The sequence below is a fragment of the Pteropus medius genome, unplaced genomic scaffold, assembly GCF_902729225.1.
Source record: "Pteropus medius unplaced genomic scaffold, Ma_sr-lr_union100, whole genome shotgun sequence".
Lineage (NCBI taxonomy): Eukaryota > Metazoa > Chordata > Mammalia > Chiroptera > Pteropodidae > Pteropus > Pteropus medius.
The window spans coordinates 35,745,908-35,770,139 of NW_024349800.1; the positions used below are offsets into that span (position 1 = coordinate 35,745,908).

Below are 24,232 nucleotides of genomic sequence, written 5' to 3' on the forward strand. Positions count from 1 at the left end.
GCTACTACCCTGGCTAGCCTTAATCCAGAAAAGAATCTCTAATTTGGGGAACTGCCTAACAATGAGCTCACTGTGATCCTGCTAATAATTTACAAAGAATATTCAGTTATCAATGGTAGGTGAGCTGTTGTAATTTGGACCATTTCCTTCTCTAGGAAGGATAACCATTTTATAACTCCAGCAGTCTAGTATTGTAATTAATACAAAGACTCTAAAGACTAAAAGAAAATTATGTTTATTACAATATATTTTTCTTACTTTTTATCTAAAAATACTTAAATACATGTATCATCCTTTTACAAACTAAAGGATACTAATCTCATATGCCAAATTTTAGGTCTAAAGAAAACTGAGGGTCTTCAAATAATCTGATGATTTGTAAAAAGGAAGAAAGGAAGGGAGAGAGGGAAGGGAAGAAGGGAAGAGAGAGGGAAGGAAGGAAGGAAACATAATCAGGACAACTTTCCTTGTTTTTGATCTAGATTTTCTACCAGTATAAGAAAAAAGAAAGTTTAAACATCTCAAAATTAATTTATTCTTTAGAAGGATATCTGGGAGGGATATTGGGAGAAGAAAAGGCAAATAAGAATACCTTTTAACCGTTTAAGAAAACTAATGCCAAGAGAAGCATTTTGGCCAAAATTATAGACTAGGAACTCCAAATAGTACACTTGTCTTGTGTTATGTACTACCATATAACATACAATTTTATTTTTAAAAAATTAGGAAAATTAGAAATTAGAAAAATTAGAAAAACCTCGAGTTTGTTAACAAAACTGAAATAAAACCTCATCAATCAAAAGTTGAGAAACAAGTTGAAAAGGTGATAAAATATATTCATTTCAACATTTACTGATACTACATAAAAAAAAGGCATTATAATAAAGTTCAAGTTCTCAGATGGTAATACTTAAAGCCCTTGCTCTATGCATATTTACTCCAAGCAAACTTTATTCTCTGGACACCAAGGGCATAGCAGCTTAGAAACTGCAAATTAGAAAAGGCGAGGAGGTGGGCAGTTAGACAGAAGTGCTATGAACAAGTACACTTACCAGAACAAGACCCAAAAACCTTAGAAAGCATAATAGCCTGGGATTATAAACTATATGAATATATACTTCAAGATATTAAAAAAGGGAACAAACAGATATAAAACAAAGATTTAAAGGATGAGACCATTATGAACTTTATGCCAATAAATTAAAAAACTTAGAAGAAATGGATAGAATTTTAGCAAAATATAAATTTCCAAAACTGACTAAAGAAGAAATTAAAAATCAATAGCCCATAACACTTAAAAGACTCAGAATCAGTAATTTAAAAATCTTTGCACAAGGAAAGCACCAATCCAGGCAAATGTTCCAGGTGGACATCAATCCGTCTAACTACTACGTTTTCTTATCACTGGTGGCCATAGCAAAAGGTTAGGGTCAAAAGAGAAGTGACAGTCAGCACAATAAGGCAAGAAAAAGAAATAAATATAGATTAATTGAAAAGGAAGAAATAAACTCTCCATTTTCAGATGACATGATTGTCCACCTTGAAAGCTCTAAGGAATCTTAATTAAAAAAATCCTAGAACAAAAACTAAGTTCATAGGGTCACAGGATACAAGATCAACACAAAAATCAAATCATATCTATATACTAACAACAAACACGAGGAAACTGAAATTTTTAAAAATGTAACAAAGAATGTGACCTTAAAGGGCAAGGAAAGAGACTAATAGGATATTTCTTTAAAATAATTCCTTCAGCACAAGTCCTAACTTCTATATGCTCCAAAATGAGATTTAAATGGCAGGGGACAAAATATGCTAGATATCCTAGAGTTACCACTGCCTTTATACTTCCCCTAGGGAGTGTGAACTGTAAGAATGTGGTCTACAGCCCAGATGCTCTGCAGGCATATCAGGTCCACTCCTCCTCTCCATCTCCACTGCTCCTCTCTCAAGTTCAGTCTTCAACATCATCTGCACATACATATTTGTTTTAACAGCTGCCTCAGTAGGCTATCTTCTTCCGCTCTCACTCCCCTCTAGAACATCTTCCATAATATTGACCCCAAGATTTCAAGCACCTTAGAAAAAGCCAAGAGACACTATGTCTGGCTACTTCCTCCACACTTTAAGAACCTAGGACAAAAAAGCAACAAATTACTGTCCTCATTATTATAATGTAGGAATATAAAAATAACATAGCTGAAATTGTGTCACCTGGAGAAAAAAGATGAACGAATGATTGTTTTATGTGTATAAAAAGTTTTTCTCTAAAAAGGGAGAATTCTGGTCACTCTTCAATCCTTCTGAAGGCAAAACCAAAAAACTCTTAGAAAAAAATTAATATTTCAAATAGTTAAAAATGTAAATAAACAACCAAAAGTAATTTGTGAGGCGATATTAAAGAGGGTAAGCAACGCTCTGTCTCTAGCCAGCCCAGGTAGTCCTTCCTCTACGACCAACAGAATAGACTAACCTTAAAGATCTGTGATTTTTTTTAATATCAGACTTTTTTAATATTAGAATATTTTTAATGCTATACTCATAGCATTCCACAAACAGACTCAAGTTAAAGTTCTATCAGTAGCACAACAGTTACAACTCAGATTTCTAATCATACTACTGTCCAATTAAGCTAAAGTATAATCACAATGTCCAACACACTGAGTTATCTAGATAGTCTTATACTATAAAGCTAGTCATGTTTCAGTCGGGTGCTAACTTAATGTTCAATGTAAAAGCTTCAAGTTTAATGCAAGCTAAAAAAATACTAGTAAAAGCAATAATGTTCTGTCAGTCAACACAAACTTTCCCCTTCCTGTCTCCCGCTAGAAATACTTCCTCCACAGCTTACTTCCAAAGAATACAGCTTAAAAATGAGGGTTCTTTTACAGATAAAGTAAGTTTAAATAGCTTCAAAGATGAACTGAGCAGTTTAAAGTATACTTAATTCTCAATATTCTCTGATAATGAAGAAAGCAGTATTTCACGAAAACAAAAAATTCTTAGACATTCTGTCAGATCTGAAATGAAGTAAGATACTTAAACAGATACATTGCAATTGTTTGAAGTGTTGCAGGTAAATATAGTCTGTTATTGCTTGTGGGTAATTCTGGAAACCCACTTATATAATTCTCCACCTTGTCAAATAACAATAGACTCTAGTTTTTATAATATCAAACTTTCTGGTTAAACACTTGGATCTAAGGTGGATGAACCATTCTACAATTGCTATTTCTAACTAGAAATCATAAACATATATAAACCAAAATCTGATTTTATTGAGTTTATAAAAGGCCTTGTATCATTCCATGTTCTATAAAAATGGTATCAAAGACATCATTCCTCATATAAAGACCTACATAAAAATTTTTCTTTGACTTTATTGCCAAGATTTCTCTCTTTAAAAAGTGATATGCTTCCTTTAAGCAGACAATGAAAAACATATAACTCACTTATTTTCTGCTGTTACCAACAGCAAATCCAAATGGAAAGCCTTAGTTTATAAATTTCTGATAGACCTGGAAATTCCCCTCCCACTCCCTTATATATGTTCAAGTGTGGGTTTATGGTCAATCATCTTTTTTTTTTCCCCTTCTTCTTTTTGGAAGTAGATGGGAATTAAAATAAAAAAAGTTAACAGTCAAGTTTTCTGAAACTTGAAAACTCTGTACTTCTGAGTCTAAAATCTAGTAATGTCGAATGTTCCCATAGAGGAATGGGTGAGAATTTCAATGGGCTGTAAAACTGGATAAACCTATCATAAAAATAGTAGTAAATTATAAGAAACCATATGACCTCTCAAAGAAGAGAAGGGAAAGCCAATTTAAGCAAAATACTGAAGAAACCAAAGGAAATCAAAATACTTAATGACATAAAATTTTAAACTTTTACATGTGAAAAAATATGCCATAAACAAAATTATAAGCTGGACAGAGCAAGTTCAATATGTGACAAAGTGTTACTATATTTGTAAGAAAAAGATAAAATACAACACCTCAATAGAAAAATAGCAAAAGACATGTCCAGAAAAGTCACAAAATCAATATATACTTGGCCAATAAATATATGAAAAAAGGTCATTCTTGGAATTTATAAAAGATATCGAAATAAAATGTGATATAAGATTTTTCACTTATTAACTTGATAAAGTTTTTTTTCTTTCACATTTTAATTTAATGGTAATATCTAAGCATGGGTATTGGGAAACTAACATATTAATGTAAGAACATAAATCCATGTGGCATTTCAAGAGGGAAATTTTATATTACATACCCAAGCTTTAAAAAGATATATACCTTTTGACTCAAGACTTTACAATTAGAAATTTATTACAAAAAAAAATAGTCAGATAAGGACACAAAGATTTATATACAAGAGCTATTCATCATAGCATTAAGTTACAGCAGCAAAAAACTGGCAATGACTGCATTGTTCAGTTTATAGAGGACTGGTTAAATAAATTATAGTACTTTCAGATGCTGAAGTAATAGAAAGACATTAAAAACCATGTTTCTGTAAGCATTTAATTTTCTGGAAATGTTCATGATACCAAATGAATATGGTTATAAAACAGTATTTGTAAACTGACTTCAACACACATACACATACAAACGTGTATTTTAATAAAAAGATTATGGGTAGGAAATACACTGTGGTTATCTTGGGTGGTTCTTGATTATTGTAATTTTCTTTTTTCTTTTTTTCCCCTGTTTTCCAAAACATTACATTCAAATTATTAATTTCCTAATGGGGGGAAAAAAACGCTATTTTAAAAGGAAGTAGATCTTGAAAAGGTCTAATTTCATATTATATACCTCAAATTAAGTGTAAAATGCAGAAGAATTAAAGTATTAAAAAAAAAACTTTTTAAGAAAAGGTAGGGGAACAGTGTGAAAGGAAAAGACACACAAAGAAATGAGGGGTTAGAAGGGCAGACGAACACAATCAATGGAGAAAGGAATAACAAACAGAGATCTCCACTAAAGCCAGCCTGATTTTCTCAAATGGTATTGGGGATGAGTAGTAACACTGCACTGGAAAGTAGGAAACACCCTTTACAAAAGAGTACCAGTAATAAGTAATGTGCATTCTTTTGGATAGCAATACTATTTATAGGATAACCAATAGAAATAGATTATGTGATGCCATATAACATGAACAATTCTAGTGCAGCTGAGCTAAGAAGATTAATTTCCAAAATAGAATAAAAAAGAGAAGAGAAAAAGCAGTGGTAGGAGCAGTGGGTATTTCATTGTTATAAAAATTTTCTACTTGTTAATAAAAAAGTAGCACTCTGATATGAATTCAACTCTTACATATCAATCTCTTATGAATTCAACTCTTTCCTTATGTATCAGTATCTTCTCAGGTTGGCAAATGTAGGTATGTGTGGTTAGGGCGGAGTACTGGTTTTAAATATGAATATAATGATAAGGGAAATAAGAATTCTCACTAAAATCCAAAACAAAATTAGTAAAACAAGTGGAGCTAGGCCTCAAGAATACTGGAACTGAGAGCCTAGTCCAGTTCCATGGTTGCCCTAGGGAACCAAACAGCAGGAGTATTTTAACTGAAACCTGTATTTGTAGAATACTTCTTAATATCTTGTAGCATACTAGAATTCCAGGGAACGTGATTTATGAACTGCTGGAATAGGGACTAAAGCATTAAACATCTCTATATTATTACGTGTTGTCACAGAATCTTAAAAGCATCAAGAGAAAGGCAGTTACTTACCTACAAGGGAGCTCCTATAACACTGTCAGCTGATTTCTCAACAGAAACTTTGCAGGCCAGAAGGGACTGGCATGAAATATTCAAAGTGATGAAAAGCAAGGACCTACAACCAAGGCTATTATTTAAAATTGAAGGAGAAATAAAAAGCTTCCCAGACAAGAAAAAGCTGAAGGTGTTCATCACCACCAAACCAGTATTTCAAGAAATGTTAAAGGCACTTTATGAAGAAGGGGAAAAAAAAGAACATAAGTATGAATAATAAAATGGCAATCCCTATGAAACATATGTATGAATAATCACTTTAAATATAAATGGATTAAATACTCTAATCAAAAGATGTAAGGTAGCTGAATAAATAAGAAAGTAAGACCCATGCATATGCTGTCTACAAAAGACCCACTTCAAATCAAAAGACACACTGGGACTGAAAGTAAAGGGATAGAAAAGATACTCCATGCAAATAAAAATGGCTGGGGTAGCAATACTTACACCAAACAAAATAGATTTTAAAACAAAGACTATTATTAAAAGACAAATGAGGACATTTCATAATGATAAAGAGATCCATTGAACAAGAGGATATAGCTGTTGTAAACATTTATGAACCCAACACAGGAGCACCTAAATATATAAAGTGAAGATTGACCAACATAAAGGGAGAGGTTGACAGTATAGTCACAGTAAGAGACTTTAAGACCCCATTGACATCAATGCATAAAATCTTCCACACAGAAAATCAGCAAGGAAACAATGGTCTTAAATGACACATGAGACCAAATGGATTTCATTGATGTTTTCAGAGCATTTCACCCCAAAACAGAATATACATTCTAAATTTTCAGGTGCACAGACCACATGTTAGGCCACAAAAGAAGTCTCAAGAAATTTAAGAAGACGAAATCATATCAAGCATCTTCTTCAATCACAATGGTATGAAGCTAGAAATCAATTACAAGAAAAAACTGAAAAACACATAAACATTGAGGCTAAATAACATGCTACTAACAATAAATGTGTTAACGAGATCAAGGAAGAAATCAAAAGATACCTTGAAGACAAATGAAAATGAAAACACAACAACCCCAAATCTATGGGACATAGCAAAAGCAGTCCTAAGAAGGAAATTCATAGCAATACAGGCCTACTACAAGAAACAAGAAAAATCTCAAATAAACAATCTAACCTTACACTTAAAAGAACTAGAAAAAGCACACAGTGAGAAAGAAGGAGGGAAATAACAAAAGATCAGAACAGAAATAAATGGAGGCTAAAGAAACAGTCCAAAGATCAATGAAACCAAGAGCTGGTTCTTTGATAAGATAAACAAAATGGACAAACTTTAACCAGATTCATCAAGGAAAAAAATCAGAAAGAGGAGAAATGACAACCAACGCCACAGAAATACAAAGGATTATAAGAAAATACCATGAACAATTATTTGTTAATGGACTGGATAATCTGTAGAAAATGGATAAATTCCTAGAAACATATAATCTCCCAAGGCTGAGTCAAGAAGAAACAGAAAATCTGAACAGACTAATAACTACGAATGACATAGAATTAGAATTCAAAAAGTCCCCCCAAAAACAAAAGTCCCGGATCGAACGGCTTCACAGGTGAATTTTACCAAACAAGGAAGAATTAACACCTATCTTCCTCAAACTATTCCAAAAAACTCAAGAGGAGGGAAGGCTCTCAAGCTCATTTTACAAGGTCACCATTACCTTGATTCCAAAACCAAACACATTACAAAAGAAGAAAATTATAGACTGATATCCCTGATGAACACAGATGTAAAAATCCTCAACAAAATATTAGCAAACTGAATTCAGCAATATGTTAAAAAGATCATACCATGATCAAGTGGGATTTTTCCTAGGATGCAAATTTGGTTCAATATCCACAAATTAAATAATATGATATACCACACAAAAAAATGAAGGATAAAAATCCTATGACTCTATCAATAGATGCAGAAAAAGAGTTTGACAAAATTCATCATCCATTTATGGAAAACTCTCAGCAAAGTGAGAATAGAGGGAACATATCTCTACATAATAAAGTCCATATATGATAAACCCACAGCTAACATCATACTCAATGGTGAAAAGCTTAAAGTGTTTTCCTTAAGATCAGGAACAAGACAAGGATGTTCACTTTCACCACTTTCAGACCAAAAAAAGAAAGAGGAGAGGAGAGGGGAGGGGAGGGGAGGAGAGGAGAGGAGAAATAAAAGGCATCCAAACTGGAAGAAGTTAAACTGTCAATATTTGCAGATGACATGCTACTATATATAGAGAACCCTAAAGATTCCACCAAAAGGCTATTAGAACTGATTAAATGAATTCAGGAGAGTAGCAGGCTACAAAATTAATATTCAGAAATCAGCTGCAATTTAATACACCAATAATGAACTATCAGAAAGAGAAATTAATAATCCCACTTACAATTACATCAAAAAAATAAAATTCCTTATGCTGTACTTTATATTTCCATGATTGTTTTCTAACTACCCATTTGTAATTCTTCATCCCTTCACTTTTTCACCCAGCCCCCCAACACCCCTCCCATCTGGCAACCATCAGTTTGTTCTCTGTATGAGTCTGTTTCTGTCTCATTTGTTCACATATTTTGTTCTTTAGATTCCACATGTAAGTGAGATTATATGGTATTTGTCTTTCTCTGTCTGACTTATTTCACTTAGCATAATATCTTACAGGTTCATCCATGTTGTCGTAAATGGTAAGATTTCATTCTTTTTTATGGCCAAGTAATATATATACAGTGGGTACTAGACTAATCAGGGGGATCGCTTCATAAATTATATAAATGTCTAATCACTGTGCTGTATACCTGAAACTAATATAAAGTAACAATGAATGTCAACTGTGATTAAAAAATTTTAAAAATAAAAAGAAGGAAACATAAACCCTCGCTGAAGGAAGACACCTTCATTCTTGGCTTCAAAGAATACTCACACATAGTTTTAAAGATAATAAGCAGAAGGCACAGTGAACTATAGCATACAGAAGACATCATGAGTGAAAACAAGAGTCCATAGGAAATAAAAGTATCAGTAGTCAAATTCTTTCCAATGAGAAAATCCTAGGCCTAGATGGCTTTATTGGTGACTTCTATCATTTAAGGAAAAACAAAAAATTCCAATCTTACACAAGCTTTTTCAGAGATTAGAGAGAGAAACGTTCCCTAACTTATTTTATTAGGCTAATAAAACCTAATACCAAAGCTTAGCAAGGACACAATGAGAAGAAAGGATATAGGGCCAATGGATATAAATATAACTTTCAAAAATAAAATGTTAGCAAGCTGACTCCAACAGTATATATAAATGATCAAGTCAGATATAGCCTAGGAATACAAGGTTGCGTTAATATTAGAAAATCAATTAGTGTGATTTTAACATACTGATACAGAACAAAAAATATGATAAGCATTTCATAAAACTCAACATCCATTTGTGATGAAAATTTTTAGCAGAGGTTTATTTATTTAAAAGTAAACTTTGCTTAACTTGATAAAGAGCATTTCCAAAAAATGACAGCTAACTTCATCCTTGATAAAATGCTGAGATTGCAATGAGACAAGAATGCTTATCATCACCAATTCTATTCTACATTGTGATAGAGGTCCTAGTCAGCAGAATAAGGCAAGTTAAGAAATAAAAGGCAACCCTGCCATGCCCTAGTGCCAACCTGGTCACCCAGCTCAGCCATGACTAAAGTGGTCCTTACCTTCGACAGCTATGGGAAACCATGACTCTCCAAGTTCTACCAGCCTTACAGTGAAGATACGTAACAGCAAATCATTAGGGAGACATTCTACTTGGTATTTGAGAAATGAAAATGTAATTTCCTAGAAGGGGGATTATTAATTGGAGGTTCTGATAACAAACTGATTCACAGACATTATGCAATGTTATATTTTGTCTTCTGTGTGGATTCTTCAGAAAGTGAACTTGGCATTTCAGATCTAATTCAAGTATTTGTGGAAACATTAGACAATTGTTTTGAAAATGTCTGTGTACTAGATTTAATTTTCCACGTAGATAAGGTTCACAATATTCTTGCAGAAATGGTAATGGCCCCAGGGAATGGTATTGAAGACCAACATGAATGAGATTGTTACACAGACTGATGCACAAAATTAACTGGAGAAATCTGAAGCTGGCTTAGCGGGAGCTCCAGCCCGAGCTGTATCAGCTGTAAAGAATATGAATCTTCCTGGGATTCCAAGAAATATTAACTTTGGTAACATCAGTATAAAAGTGCCAAATCTGCTCTTTTTTAAATAAAAAATTTAAAAAGCCACTCCAAAGCAAAATCCAGGGGAAAAGTCATCTTCTAAGTTTACTATGCAGTTGTGTACCAAAAATAGAGAAGTGTCTTAACTTTTGCTCTTGGATTTAAGTCAAAGCGTTGTACAGAAGTTGTGTAAAATCAGTATGGCAGTTCAGTTTTGCTTTTCTTGCTCAGTGATTTTGAAGAAAATTGAGTAGTTCCAGTGTGATTTTTTCTTTCTTTTCTAAACTTCATTCCTATGATTACATAAGGCATACCTCTATGTATTGGTTACAACAGTATTTCAAAAAGTGTTTGAGACATTTCTTTAAATTATGTACAATCCAAAATGTTGATGTTTCATATGGATCACAGGTGCAGCATTCCTTAATTCTGTTATTTGTCACAACTGTTATTTAAAGAACCAAGTATGTTTTGCATGAACACATCATGACCCTTTCTCTTAGTTTAAATAAACTCCGGGGTTGGGGGGAGGAGGAGGAGAAAATAAGGCACTGACTAACTTTATCTCTATAGATTAGAAAGAAACAGTTATCATTATTCCTGGATGAAATAACTGTATATTTCAAAAAAAAAATCCAAAACGATCCACCAAAAAAATGATTAGAATTAATAAGAATTTGGAAAGGTGGGTAGATACAAATCGCTATGTAAAATAATCTATTGTGGCCTCATAAGTCAGCAACAAACAGAAAATGAAATGTAAAAAATATATACCATTTGCAATAGCATCAATGCTATTAAGTACCTAGGACAAATCTAAGAAAAGATCTGCAAATCTCTACAGAATTTAAAAAAAAAAAAAAAAAAGCATGACCTGTAAGGGAAAAGAATTATATATTACATTAAAAGTAAGAACTACTCTATTCATCAAAAACACAGGATAGGAAACAAAATTCTCAACACATAAAATTAAGAGACTAAAAGACTAATATCCAGAAAGTATAAAGAACTCTAAAAATCAGTAAGAAAAGAACAGATAACCAAGTAGAAAAATGGGTAAAAGACTTTAATAGGCACTTCACAAGAAGAAATCCAAATATAAAAAGAGGCTCACTTTCCTTAATAAAACTATAAGAGGCACCATTCTCCTGACCAAAATATTTTAAGTTTGTCAATACCAAGTGATGGTGAGAATGTGAAATACAAGAATGCTCATATCCTGTTGGGTGAATATACATTGGTTTAACCACTTCAGGAAACAGTTTGGTATTATCCAGTGAATTGGAAGATATGAATTTCCTATTATCCAGCAATTCTACTCCTAATTATAAACCTTGAGATACTGGTGCCGATGAACACCAAGAAAAATATGGTTATAGCTGAGTTTTTCAATATTTTGAAACAGCAGAATACACGTTATGGTGTATTTATATGGTGGAATAGTGTGTATAGAATTGATTGGAGAAATGAAAACATCACACACACACATCACATGGATGAATAGCACAAAAATAAGTCAAACGCAAAAGACATATGTCTGTATATATGTGTGCAAAAGAGGCAAAAGTAAACTATGTCATTTAGGGATACATACATAAATGGTAAACTTTAGAGAGAAAGAAAAAGTATTATTACCAAAATAAGAATATGGTTGCTTCTGGGGAATTGGATAGGATAGAGACAGGTGGGGTTTGACTGGAAAGGGGCACATAGCAGGCTTGTGGTATACTGGCAACGTTCTATTTCTTAATCTAGGTGGTTGAATATGCCTTTTAATTTCCCACTGAACCGTACCTTTACATTTTATTCACTGTTCTATACATCTTAGATTTTCTCATAAAAAGGGGAATTAAGAAGCAAAAATGAAATGTACATGAGAGAGAACAAAGAGCAGAAAATAGTATTTGTTGTAGGCGTCTTCAGTGAAACCCAAATAACAGTCCATCTCTATACTAGACTATTATTTCTCTAATTATATTATCTTTATTACTGTAACATATTATATCTTAAGACAATTTCTAATTCAATTACAGGAAAAATACTCCTTTGCCAAGTTTTTTTTCTACTTTACTCCATATGGTTACTATATACACAAAGAGCCATTCCAAGAGAGAAAGCCATAAACATTTGGTACAGCAAATCCAGCTAAATGTTTCACTAAAAGAAAACATGAAACATTCGATTACATAGTGGTAGATTTACTTCAAATGTTATGAAATTAAACTATATGTTAAATAGTTACTTAATTCAATAAAATATTTAAGAACATAATTCTCCTTGATGTGACATTATTCTGCCACGATATCTATTCATACTAAGATGTTATTCTTTATGAAAGAATCTAAGTTCTTGCCCTGTTCTGCATCTTACTAGCTATGTAAGGCAATTTGGATTTCACTTTCTTATTTAATAGTATGAAAGAAGAACTTTAGTTTCCTGGATGTAATTTTTGAATTTCATCTATTTAACTAACCCTAGTCCCTTCAGTTGAAATAAAGCTAATGGGGAAAAATTTTATTTGATTTTAAAGAGTTTTCATTTGTATCTAGAAGCTATGAGAACTTATGTTCTTGGCTTTACAGTTATCATGTGGTATTTTTAGGACCAACTGTACCTTGAGTACAGTTGGATGTGTACGGGAAACACACTTTTGGTCCACACATTCCACCCACTTTTCAGTCCACTAATAGCCTAAAATCTCAAGTTGGCTATTCCTCATCACACCTCAAATTTACTATACCTATAATTAACTTAACATTTCTCCCCAAACTGGGATGTGAGTACCGCATTTCTATGGAATTTCTTAGAAATTTATTTTTACTCTTCTTCCACTTAACACCATTATATTTAGTATTACCTAGTTCAACAGTTTCTTTTTCCAGCATGGCTCTCAAATTTACCTTCTCTTTGCACTTTCACTGCCAGTAACCTTGTCCAGATTTCTATTGCCGCATTCCTAGATTTCTACAACACCTTAATCTCTCCTCTCTTCCTAGACTCATAATACCACCAGACTCATTTCCTTTCAGGAATATTCAACAGCCACATAGGGCATCTTGTGTCTGATTTTCACTCACTGCTATCCATAATTAGGCCCCATTTTATCCAAAGTTAATTCTCCTTACTCTGAAACACCTCCACCACTTTGTCCTTCACCATTCAATTATATTTTTAATGTCTACATTAAGTTCTAATTTCTCTAAAAAGATTTACTACCTATATCACAATTTGTTCTTTTCTTCTCAGATTGTTTCAGGCATGTAATTTTTCTCTCTACAACAGTACACCAAGGGGAGGGATAGAAATTTACATCTAGATTTTTTTAGGAAAAGATAAAAAGGTGTTAGAGCCAAGGTGCTCTATTCTATTCTGGTGCTTGGTCTTGGCTCAAGTAACTAAATAAATCAACAGCTGGTCTGCGAATTGGCTAGTGAAGTATGACTCACCATTCTGCCAAATGGACTAAATAGTCAGCTGCAACTTCTGTGAGATTCTGTTTAAACCACAGGGCATGTATTCTACTTAAGTAACTATTTGAAAACTTGATCAGAGAATTTCAGTAAAAGAATCTGATTGCTAATTTGGACAATGTACCCAGTGGTATAGAGAACAAAACCCAAAATTTTCTAGGCACTAGTCATATTATTGGCAAACAAACATTCAATAATAATTGTCATTAAACTTACATCTAACAACAAAAGAGATCAGGTGATAGGAATGAAGCTAATTTTCCTTATTCTACCCATTCTTAACTCTTTTCTCTTAAATGCTAGAGAAATTTCATAAAAGCAAAACCACCAAGCTACAGCTATAATAATTTCTTTCAATGAGAAAGTCACGGTAAAATTTTCACATATCAAAAGGATAGGGATTCACAGGGTGTACTCTCTCCTGTCTTTACCATATAATCAAGCAATTCTTCATTAAAACAAAATCTAATCTTTTCTTGAGAAAAGCCACTATATTTCCTTCTAATTCCACTCTTGTAACTATTTTCCAAATTTGACACCAAAATAATGTTTTTCATAACTTAATTTAGTAATTTATACTTCAGAAACTATGATTAGGAGAAAGGGTGAATTACTTACTATAAAAACAAGTTCCTAATGTAGATGATTATTTTTATCACTTTAACTTAAATTTTCTTATAAAATGGTATGAAATTATAAGGTTTCTATTTGGTGGTAGTGGTGGTGAAATTACAATAGAATAAGACACTATTTGTATTGAAAATACTTGAAGAAAATAAAATCTTACAAAATCTTACACAGCATCTACTGACAAATCAAAGATAAATAAAACATTGTACATTTTATATATATATAATGGAATATATTCAGCCAATTCCAACACATGCTAAGATATGGATGTACCTTGAACTGGCTGTCACAGGTTAGTAAGTAATAGCTGAACAGCATTCTAGTCTATAGTAGGAACTTAGTATTTGATGATCAAATACCTTTTCATATAAAAGAAGTTATAAATATGAGGTTATTAGTTTTAATTTTTACTCAAGCAGGTATTTTTATTTTTCTGCAATAATCATGTATTATTTTTGTACATTTATAGTTTTGTAATTTAAAAACCACCACTCATGCCCCATCAAAAAAAAAAGGGCAGCAACTGAGGTAGCAACTATTACCTCATAGAAGTATCAGAGACAAATTATGGAGAGGGTATATGGCCTCGGTGAATTAATAATCCATTAATTATACTTTCTAAAGTTTTAAAGACCAGAAACTCTTAAAAAAGTCTCACAAACTGTTTCCATTATTTTTGTCTCTAGCTCTTCCTAAACTTAAGTGGTGTGTTTTAGCCTTTTAACAAATATTTATTACACGCTGATAAGACCCTAAAACCTGTGTGGGATACTGGAATTTATTAACTAGAAAAATGTAGGACATGGTTTTAAAATGTTTTATCCTCACATTCCTGTTTTCAATTTGTTTTAGAAAGTGTCTCTGGTATCTTCAACTAGATTATGAGCTTTACCAGTACCCTACTCTGGTAACAGGCATCAGAACACTTGTGGAGAACGCTGAAAGAAAAGATTTTAATTTTTTAAAAGGTGGGCTAGATGGCTTTCTTAATTTAGACTTGTTATTCAAATAATTGGTGTCTAACTTGCTTGAAAGAATGTAGTTATATTTTTTAAATCCCTGAATTTCACTTGATATTTACTCATCCCTTACAATAGTTATTCTGTATTACAAAATAATTTAGGCAAAAATAGGAATCCAGTGGGCAAAGAGACCTTTGACCCATGTAATTATTTCTCAATGAATGCACTTTAAAATAATAAAACTTCTCCAATGATGATTCATCATACTATTTTTAAACATTGTAAGACTGAAGCTAAAGTGAAACTAACTACTGTGAAAGCTGGTTATAAATTCACCCAGCTCATCACCATAAGGGAGACCAATTCTCATGGCCTTAGACTTAAAAAAAAAAAAAAGGATTATAGAAAAAGTGACTTCTAAGAATACAGAAAGGACATAGTTGCTAGGACATAGTATCTACAGCTTTATAATATTCTCAAAGGGGTCAAGCCTATTAAAGATCCACACCAGTTCCTCCAGGTATTAATTACATTACCTCACTAGATTCCCAGACTCCAGTTGGGTTTCCTTTAATCTATCCTCCACAGTGTCACCAGGGAGTGCAACATAAATGTGTTAGAAAATATAATTCTTTTTTCAAAAATTTTTGGTGTTCTTTACCCCGTGAGAGATTAAAATATAAATTCTTTCAAGTAGCATATAGGGCCAATAAGAATCTGGACCCTAACTATTAAATTTTATTGTTTCCTTTTCCTTCCTTCATTCTTTCTAAGTTCTAACCTTCTAACATTCAACTACTTAAGACTTTCCTGAACACACCAGGCTTATATCTGTATGCTTTTTCACAATACTGCTGTTCCTATTACCTAGAATGCCCTCCCTCTACTTATACTATACCTGGCCAAGTACTATACTCATTCGTCAAGTCTCAGTTCAACTGCCATCTTCTCTGTCAAGTTCTCTAAGACTCCTCCAGGCCTACTGAAGAAATGCTCCTTCTTCAGTGGTGCATTGGTAAACTAGCTCTCAGAAGTGGGGAAAAAAAGCCCTGATACAGTCAGTTCTGTTCTAACATTTGTTTTGAAAACTCAAATTTGTTTCAATATGCTTGTTACATTAGGGAACAACATGAGCACAACATGAATCCCATTTGCTTATGTGCCATTAAACTTTAGATGAATGCAGAAAACTGTACCCAGCTGCACTGAGCCTGACTATGAATACACAGCACACACATACCTCAAACATTTCTCAGCTACCTCAGTTCACCCATCAGAAGCCACACCCATCCACATCTGGTATTTTTTTCCCTCAGATTTCAGGCACCCTCTTTCTACTTCACAATAGCTCACAAGTGACAACCTCTCCCAGGCCCACTTCCACAGGCAAACTGAGTCTTTTTCAAGGCAAAATACCATATTTATTAAATTTCTATTCTTCTTAACCATTTTAACATGTAAAGTGTGCAACTATTTTTGTTAGGTTTCTACCTTTTTAAAAAATGTGTTACTGAATAAATTTTTGAGTATTGTGCCCAATCCCATTTTTCCCTAAGCTTCGTCATTTTTAGGAATGCACATGTTATAGCAGAACCGACTGTATGTAGCTTTTGCTGATTTCTGTGGTGTTTGTACCACCACAGATGATTTCAAATAGACTATCTGGTCTGGCCTGGCTCCAACACACCATCCTAGCAGTACTCTGTCCATATCTTTATTACATCCAGAGTACATAAAATACTCTCAAAACTCAAAATACAGACCCCAATTAAAAAACAGATGAAAGACCTGAATGAAGAGTTCATCAAAGAGAATAGATAGAAGGCAACTGACTACATGAAAAGATGTTCAGTATTTTTAGTCATTATGGAAATCCAAATTAAAAGCATAATGATATTGACCAGCTAAATTTTTTATTAAAAATGATAATGCCAAATGCTGGTGAAGATGCAGAACTAACTCTCATACACTGCTAATAGGGATGCAAAATGGGACAGCCATTCTGAAAAAGTTTAGCAGTTTCTTGTAAAGTTAAATATACACTTACCATATGACCCAGCAATTCCACTCCTGGGTATTTATCCTGTAGAAATGAAAACTTGTGTTCACAGAAAAACTTGGACATAAATGTTTATAACAGTTCTATTCATAATTGTCCAAATCAGGAAATTACCCAAATGTCTTTCAACAGGTGATTAGATAAATTGTAGTGCTGTTTATCAATGGAATACTACTGAGCAATAAAATGAATGAACTATTGACACATGCAACAGCTTGAATGAATTTCAAAAGCATTATGCTGAGTGAAAGAAACCAGTCTAAAAAGGTTACATGCTGTATGATTCCATTTATATGACATCAGTGGTTGTCAGGGGTTAAGATGGGATAGCCAGGGATTAGTAGTATTATATAAAGGGATAGCACAAGGGAGTTTTGGGGATTATGAAACAGTTTTGAATTCCAATTGTGGTGCTGGTTACTTGGATCTACACATGAGTTAAAATGTATAGAGCTATACATCCTTCCCCCCAAAAGTCAATTTCACTGTATGTTAATTTTTTAAAGCTTTAAAAAAGACATAGCATAAACTATTTTAGAACTTTTTAATTCTTTACAAATTAAAGCTCAAAAGCAATGTTTTAGTTATGTGTACATCAGTGAAATGGGAGTATGCAGAGACAAGCTAGCTAAACAATTACTGAGTGCTTAAATATTCCAAGCCCTAAGTAAGGGTCACACAAGAGATCAAAATGGTATACATTCTCACAGTTGGCTGAGGAGACAACACAGATCCATGAGATAGACACCCGAACTATAAATAAGAAAGTGCTATGTAGAGCAATTGAAGAATAACATCTAAACAGACATCAAAACAATCCTTGACAAGTCTCCCATGAAAGTTAAATGGTAACTCAGAAAAGAAAATAAATTCGTCTGATGTAGAGAGGCACTGGGATACAGTGAAAAGAAGGGTATGTTGTAGTGTAAAGACCTATCTCAGCTCTACCACTAAAAACTCTTGGGTTAAGTCCCAACTGCTCTACAGTGCATAGTTAGTAGGCATAGTACCTGACATAAAAAGGAAATTTGTTTATTTACTCTGATTTGGATTTGGCTAAGCAAGGAAGGAGGGGCAGGAGGGGCTCCTAGAAGGGACTCACTCAGGATTTATTCAAGTGAGGACTATAACAAGCTCACTCATTAAATTCAATACCGCCTTCTCATACCATATGAAAGGATAGTGAATTCCAATTGTGGTGCTGGTGACTTGGATCTACACATGAGTTAAAATGTGTAGATTTTCTTTAGAGAAGCTGGCCACTCTCCTTGCCTCTTCCAGAGCACAACCTCTTACATCAAGGGCCTCACTGTCCTGAGCCCAACTGCATTGCCGCCTCACAGTCCCAGGGACCCCCTACGATTCAGCTGTCTGGCTTAGTTTCAGTCTGGTTCTGCATCTCAGTAAAGTCATCTAAAAAAGGGGAATCGAATCAGGTCATTTACAACATCACAATATACGAATATAAGAATTAGGAATATTAACCATAGAACACAAACCTTACTAAGTTGTCATCTATGAGTAAAAGCAGCTTATTAAATTTATTATCTGGACTTGTTTGTTCTACAAGAAATATCAAATGAGAAATGCCAAATTGGAAAAGCAAACACTACTGAATTATCTAAAAAAATGATTCTTACCTTAGTCTCAAAATATTAAAACACAAACAATGCAAAGATTTGTCACAGTTCTTCACTAGATTGAGTTAATTTTTATGATTTAAAACAATATTTTTATAAATCAAGTAGTGTTAGCACCTCTGCAACACCAAGTGCAGTAGAGTTCCCAGCAAAGTCTGCATGCAGCAAAAAAAAAGTCAACAGTGCCTTACCCTCTAGACCTCAAATCCTGAAGAAAACAAATCATCTTACAGTTACTGATAACAGTTAATGAATGAAACTATGTGCTAGCCATTGTGCTAGTCACTTTACATGGATTACCTTACTTAGTTCTCACAACAATCCTATGAGGTAGCTAGTTATTATCACAATTGTAATGATGAGAAAATTGAGGCTCAGGAAGTTGAGAAAATTGCCCACAGCTATAGAGCACTTCACAAAGTCTAAAAATAAGGTAATCATAAAAGAATGTACCAATGTCTCAAGCCTTCAGGAAAACTTTCTGAACAGCAGACCCAGTTATTCACATCTCTTTGGCAAACATAGCCCCATAACGAAGATGTGGGCTATCAAACTATCATGACTTGATATTATTTCTTAATATAAATTAAGAAATTAGCTTTGTTTTCCATATAAGTCTTCAGTAAATTTGCTTAGCATGAAATCAGTTCCCCTGACAGAGGAACAGACACCAGACTATTCAAGTTAAGGTCATTCTCTGAGGTCTGGCATGAATGGCACCTCTCTAGAGAACATGTCTATTTCTTTGTTCATTAACCACAACATTCCTTTGTCTCTTCTTTCGAATATTAACTTTCTCCACTGGATTTCTAATATGTTCTATATATAGCAATAAATGTGAAGCTGAATCACCAAAATGAGTTCCTGAAGAGCACCAGGTCCATATGCTTAACATGCCTGAGACAGAGACAGCAAATATATTTTATTGAGAAAACTAAAGATTTTCATTCTTTAACATAAGGACATCTACATCTGCAAGGAGGTGGGCAGTAACAGTGGCTGAGAAAGTAAGACTAAAACTTCTTTAAAAAAAAAACAGCTTTGAAAAAAAAGGAAAGAAAGCAGTATTAAATCCTTTCAAATGTACAAAAAAGTATTTGATAGAAACCTACAATTTCAAACTATGAAACATGGGAGACTGCCTTAGTTTGGAAAAAGTTTAGAATATATATATATATTATACATATAGTCTAAGAATAAATATTTCTTTCACTAAATCAATACTGATAAAGCTCAAGCTAAAATATCTGCAAAAAAAAAGGCATAATCAAGATGAAAAAAACTAAAATTACTTAAATCCCTCCAATCATTAATTTTATCAGAATTTTAAAAGTTAAAGTTGTTTTTGGATGACGATGTGCATAGAACATCCTTATTGTAGAAAATATGAAAAATATTAAATAGTATAGGAGATGACTGAAAAATCTAACTACTTGGCTGGCATATTTTATTTTATATCCTTTTAAATAAATGTTTCCTTTTTAAGAAACTCAAAATATCATCCTACTTTTTATTTACGATATTGTGAACATTTTCTTTTATCTTTAAAGCTCATGATTTTTATCACCTGCCAATTATTTTTATTATACACGGTAAACTAAACAAAAAATTTAAAGAACATGATTTATAATGGTTTTATAGTATTTTGTTATAATGGCTGTAGCATAATTTAATCATTTAAGAGGCTTCCAATTTTTTAACATTATAAATAGCATTGTAATAAATAAGTGATACACATGCACACATACATTTGGTCACATCTCTTATTTCCTTCTAATAAATTCCTAAAAATGGAATTTTGGACAAGGGGTATGAACATTCTTAAGGATTCAGAATATTGCCAAATTGTCAGTGTAACAGACTGAATATGTCCCCCGAAAATTCATATTTTGAAATCTAATCCCCAATGTAATGGTAGTTGGAAATGAGGGCAAGGTAATTAATTAGATCATGAGGGTGGAATCCTTATAAACAGGATTCGTGCCCTTATAAGAGGCCAGAGAGCTAGCTAGCTCTCTTTCTATTACATGAGGATACAAGAAGTCTGTAGTCTGCAATCCTGAAGAAGGCTCTCACCAGAACCTGGCCATGCTAGCACCCTGATCTGAAATTTCTAGCCTTCAGAACAGTAAGAAATAAACTCTGTTGTCTGTAAGTCACCTGTTGTTTATAATAACATAAATTTATAGCATTTTGTCATAGCATCCTGAGCTGACTGACAGCCATTTAGAAAGTTGTACTAATTTATGTTCTTACCAACAGAAAATATTTGCCAACAACTTGATTCTTTTTCACCTGAGAGATCTACTGAATTATGCAGTCTATGACTGCATAATTATGCAGTCTATGCTAAGCAAATTTACTGAATTATGATCTTATTTCATAAGCTTAGAGAAAAATCTTTTAGGAAGTAATATCTCTTCTAGTAAATAAATATTCATCTATGGCAGACCAATTTTTCCAGTGTTATTTCATTTACAAAATTTACCTCTGTTAATTAAATTAACTAAAAAAATAGTATGAATTGCACAAATCCATTTAAAAAACAAAATTATTCTTTTATGTATATATTTGAATTCTGAGCAGAAAATATTTGGGATTTAAAAATTTGAAGATAGCTAAAAACATTATAAATGTGATGAAAACAATACACAGATCTGAGGAACTCAATAAACCCCAAGGATAAACAGAAACAAAACCACACAAAGTGTCATCTCAATAAAGTTGCTGAAAAACAGTGATTAAAGAAAATCTTAAAAGCAGCCCAAAAGAAAAAGCATATTACACACAGCGAAACAAATATAAGGGATCACAACAAAGTTCTTGTCAGAAACTATGCAAATAAGATAATAGAATAACATCTTTAAGGTGCTGGAAGGCAGGGGCGGAACCCTGAAAACCTAGAAGGCAAAGAAAGAGAGAATGTTGCACTATAAAAACTACAAAAGGAAGTTTTTCAAGCAAAGGATATATAATACCAGATACAAACTTGATGCACAGAAAGAAATGAAGATCTGAAGAAATGGTTAAATGAAGGTAAATATTAAAAATATTTTTCTCATTTTTAATTGCTCTAAAAGGTAACTGCTTGAGAAAAGCAAAAGGAACAGCAATGGGGTTAAAGCAAAAATAAAATCAAAACGTGTAACAAAGCTTAAAAGATGGGAGGAAGGAATCAGGAGTATACTCTTATGTAAGATTCTTGCATTACACATGTGGTGGTATATTATTTGAGGGCACACTGTTATTAATTAATTAATAAATTATAAGGGCCACCACTAAAAAATTTTTGAGAGAGATGTTACAAACCAATGGAAGAAAAAAATAACTACCTCAAAGCAGACAGAAAACAGAGGAAAAAAGAATAGTAAGATGGTACTATTTAATATAGCTATATCAATAATTACATTAAATGTAAATGGTCTAAACCAGTGGTTGGCAAACTTTTTCTGTAAAGAGCCAGAAAATATTTCAGGCTTTGAGGACCAGATGTTCACTGTCCCAACTACTTAGCCTTGCCACTGTAGCACAAAAGGAGCCATAGACAATATGTAAATGAAAGGGCATAACTGTGTTCCAATAAAACTTTATTTACACAAACAGGTGGCAGGTCAAGTTTGTTCTGCCAGCGACAGTTTGCCAACTCACAGTCTAAACACACCAAATAAAAGAGATATTGTCAGACTGTATAAAAAAGCAAGACCCAGATATATGCTCTCTACAAGAAACCCACCCACTTTAAATATAATGATATAAACAGGTTAAAAGTAAAAATGACTTAAAAAGATATACCATACAAATGTTAATCAAAACAAATTTTAGTATCTGAAACAGACTTCAGAACAAAGGAAATAAACAGATCAAAAAGGACAATTCATGATCTTATATGTGCTTGTATCTAACAGTGCTATAATAGTGCTGTAACATGAAATAAAATCCAACAGAACTGAAATGAGAAGCTGAGAAATTCAAAATAGGTGAAAAATTCAACTTTCCTCTCTCAGTAATCGATAAAACAAGTTAACAGAAAATTAGTAAAAATATAAGAAGATATATGAAGACCAACCTAATCTAACCATATTTATACAACACGACCCAGCAATAGGAGAATATACATTCTTTTTAAGTACACATTGAACATTCACCAAGATATACCATATGTTGTATCTTAAAACAATCAGCAAACTTAAATAGATTGAAATTATTTAGAATATGTTCTTTTACCACTATGGTATTAAATGAAAACAAAGTAACAAAAGGATAACTTGAAAATCTCAAATACTTGGAAATTATTTGACACCACTCTTCAAAACAACTCCTGGGTCAAAGAAAAAATTACGAGAGAAATTAGAAAATATTTTGAATGGAATGATAATGAAAATATACAGCTTTAAATGTTAATATTTAACAAAAATAAATTTTAAAATCAATGATCTAGGGTACTAGATTTATCAGGATGACCACTCCGTAAGTTATATAAATGTTTGATCACTATGTTGTAAACCGGAAACTAATATAATATTGTATGTCAACTATAACTGAAAAAATATATTATTAAAAAAAACAATGATCTAAACTTTCACCTTAAAAGCTAGAAAAAGTGAAGCAAATTAAAACCCAAAATAAGGAGGAAGGATGAAATTTAAAAAAAGAGCTCAAATCATGAAACAGAAAATAGATAAACCACAGAGAAAAATCAACAAAATCAAAAGTTGATTATTGGAAAGGACTGATAAACTTGATAACCCCTAGCTAGACTATTCAAACAAGGAAAAGGAGAAAGTGCATCCAACGTCAAGAATGAAAGAGGGAATGTCATTACAGATCCTACTAACATTAAAAGGAAATACTGTTTCATAAAATGTATAATTTACTTTCGAGCTGATAAATTTGACAAGTTAGATGAAATGGACAGATTCCTGGAAAGACACAAATTACCAAAACAGGCATAATAAGAAACAGAAGATCTGAACAGTCCTATATCTATTCTTTTAAAAATTGAATCCTTAATTCAGAATCTTTTCACAAAAAACAAAATACCAGACCCAGTGGTGAATTCTATCAAATATTTAAGGAAGAACATCAATTGTACACAAACTTTTCTATAAAAGAAAGGAAGAAAAAACACTGCTGGTAGAAGTGTAAAATGGTAAACACATCTTGGAATTTGTTCTGTCAGTTTCTTGCGTTAAACATAAACCTATCTTATTACCCAGCAATTCCATTTCTAGGTCGTCACCCACAACAATATGTGTGCCACAAAAAGCCCTGCACAAGAATGTTCATAGCAGTGTATAGCCATGCTGCCCTGAACAAGCCGGATCCCATCTGATCTCAGAAGCTAAGCAGGGTCGGGTGTGGTTAGTACTTGGATGGGAGACCACCTAGGAAGACCAGGTGCTATAGGTGTAAAAAATAAAAAAATAAGGGATTGTAAGTGGACAAGACAATCCTGTAGAGATTAATAAGGGTT

The 24,232-nt window shown here is 32.9% G+C and overlaps 1 protein-coding gene and 2 pseudogenes across 8 annotated transcripts in view; 2 read left to right on the top strand and 1 right to left on the bottom strand.

Annotated features, from left to right (window-relative positions):
* The window catches only part of SOCS5 (suppressor of cytokine signaling 5), a 49,602-nt gene that overhangs the window by 14,619 nt on the left and 10,751 nt on the right, over positions 1-24,232 (bottom strand). The window contains exons 2-3 of one of the 8 annotated variants that reach the window (XM_039887238.1): positions 18,288-18,532; positions 17,108-17,143 (exon numbers count right to left, since the gene is read on the bottom strand). The exons of 5 other annotated variants lie outside the window; for them this stretch is intronic. The gene's annotated coding sequence lies outside the window, so the exon portion shown is untranslated. Of the gene's footprint in view, positions 1-3,787; positions 3,796-11,304; positions 11,322-17,107; positions 17,144-18,287; positions 18,533-24,232 lie in introns of those variants that run through there. 2 more of the 8 variants (XM_039887242.1, XM_039887237.1) reach the window with 2 other exon arrangements.
* Positions 9,469-10,048, top strand: LOC120621683 (AP-3 complex subunit sigma-1-like; annotated as a pseudogene).
* On the top strand, positions 24,050-24,168 carry LOC120622462 (uncharacterized; annotated as a pseudogene).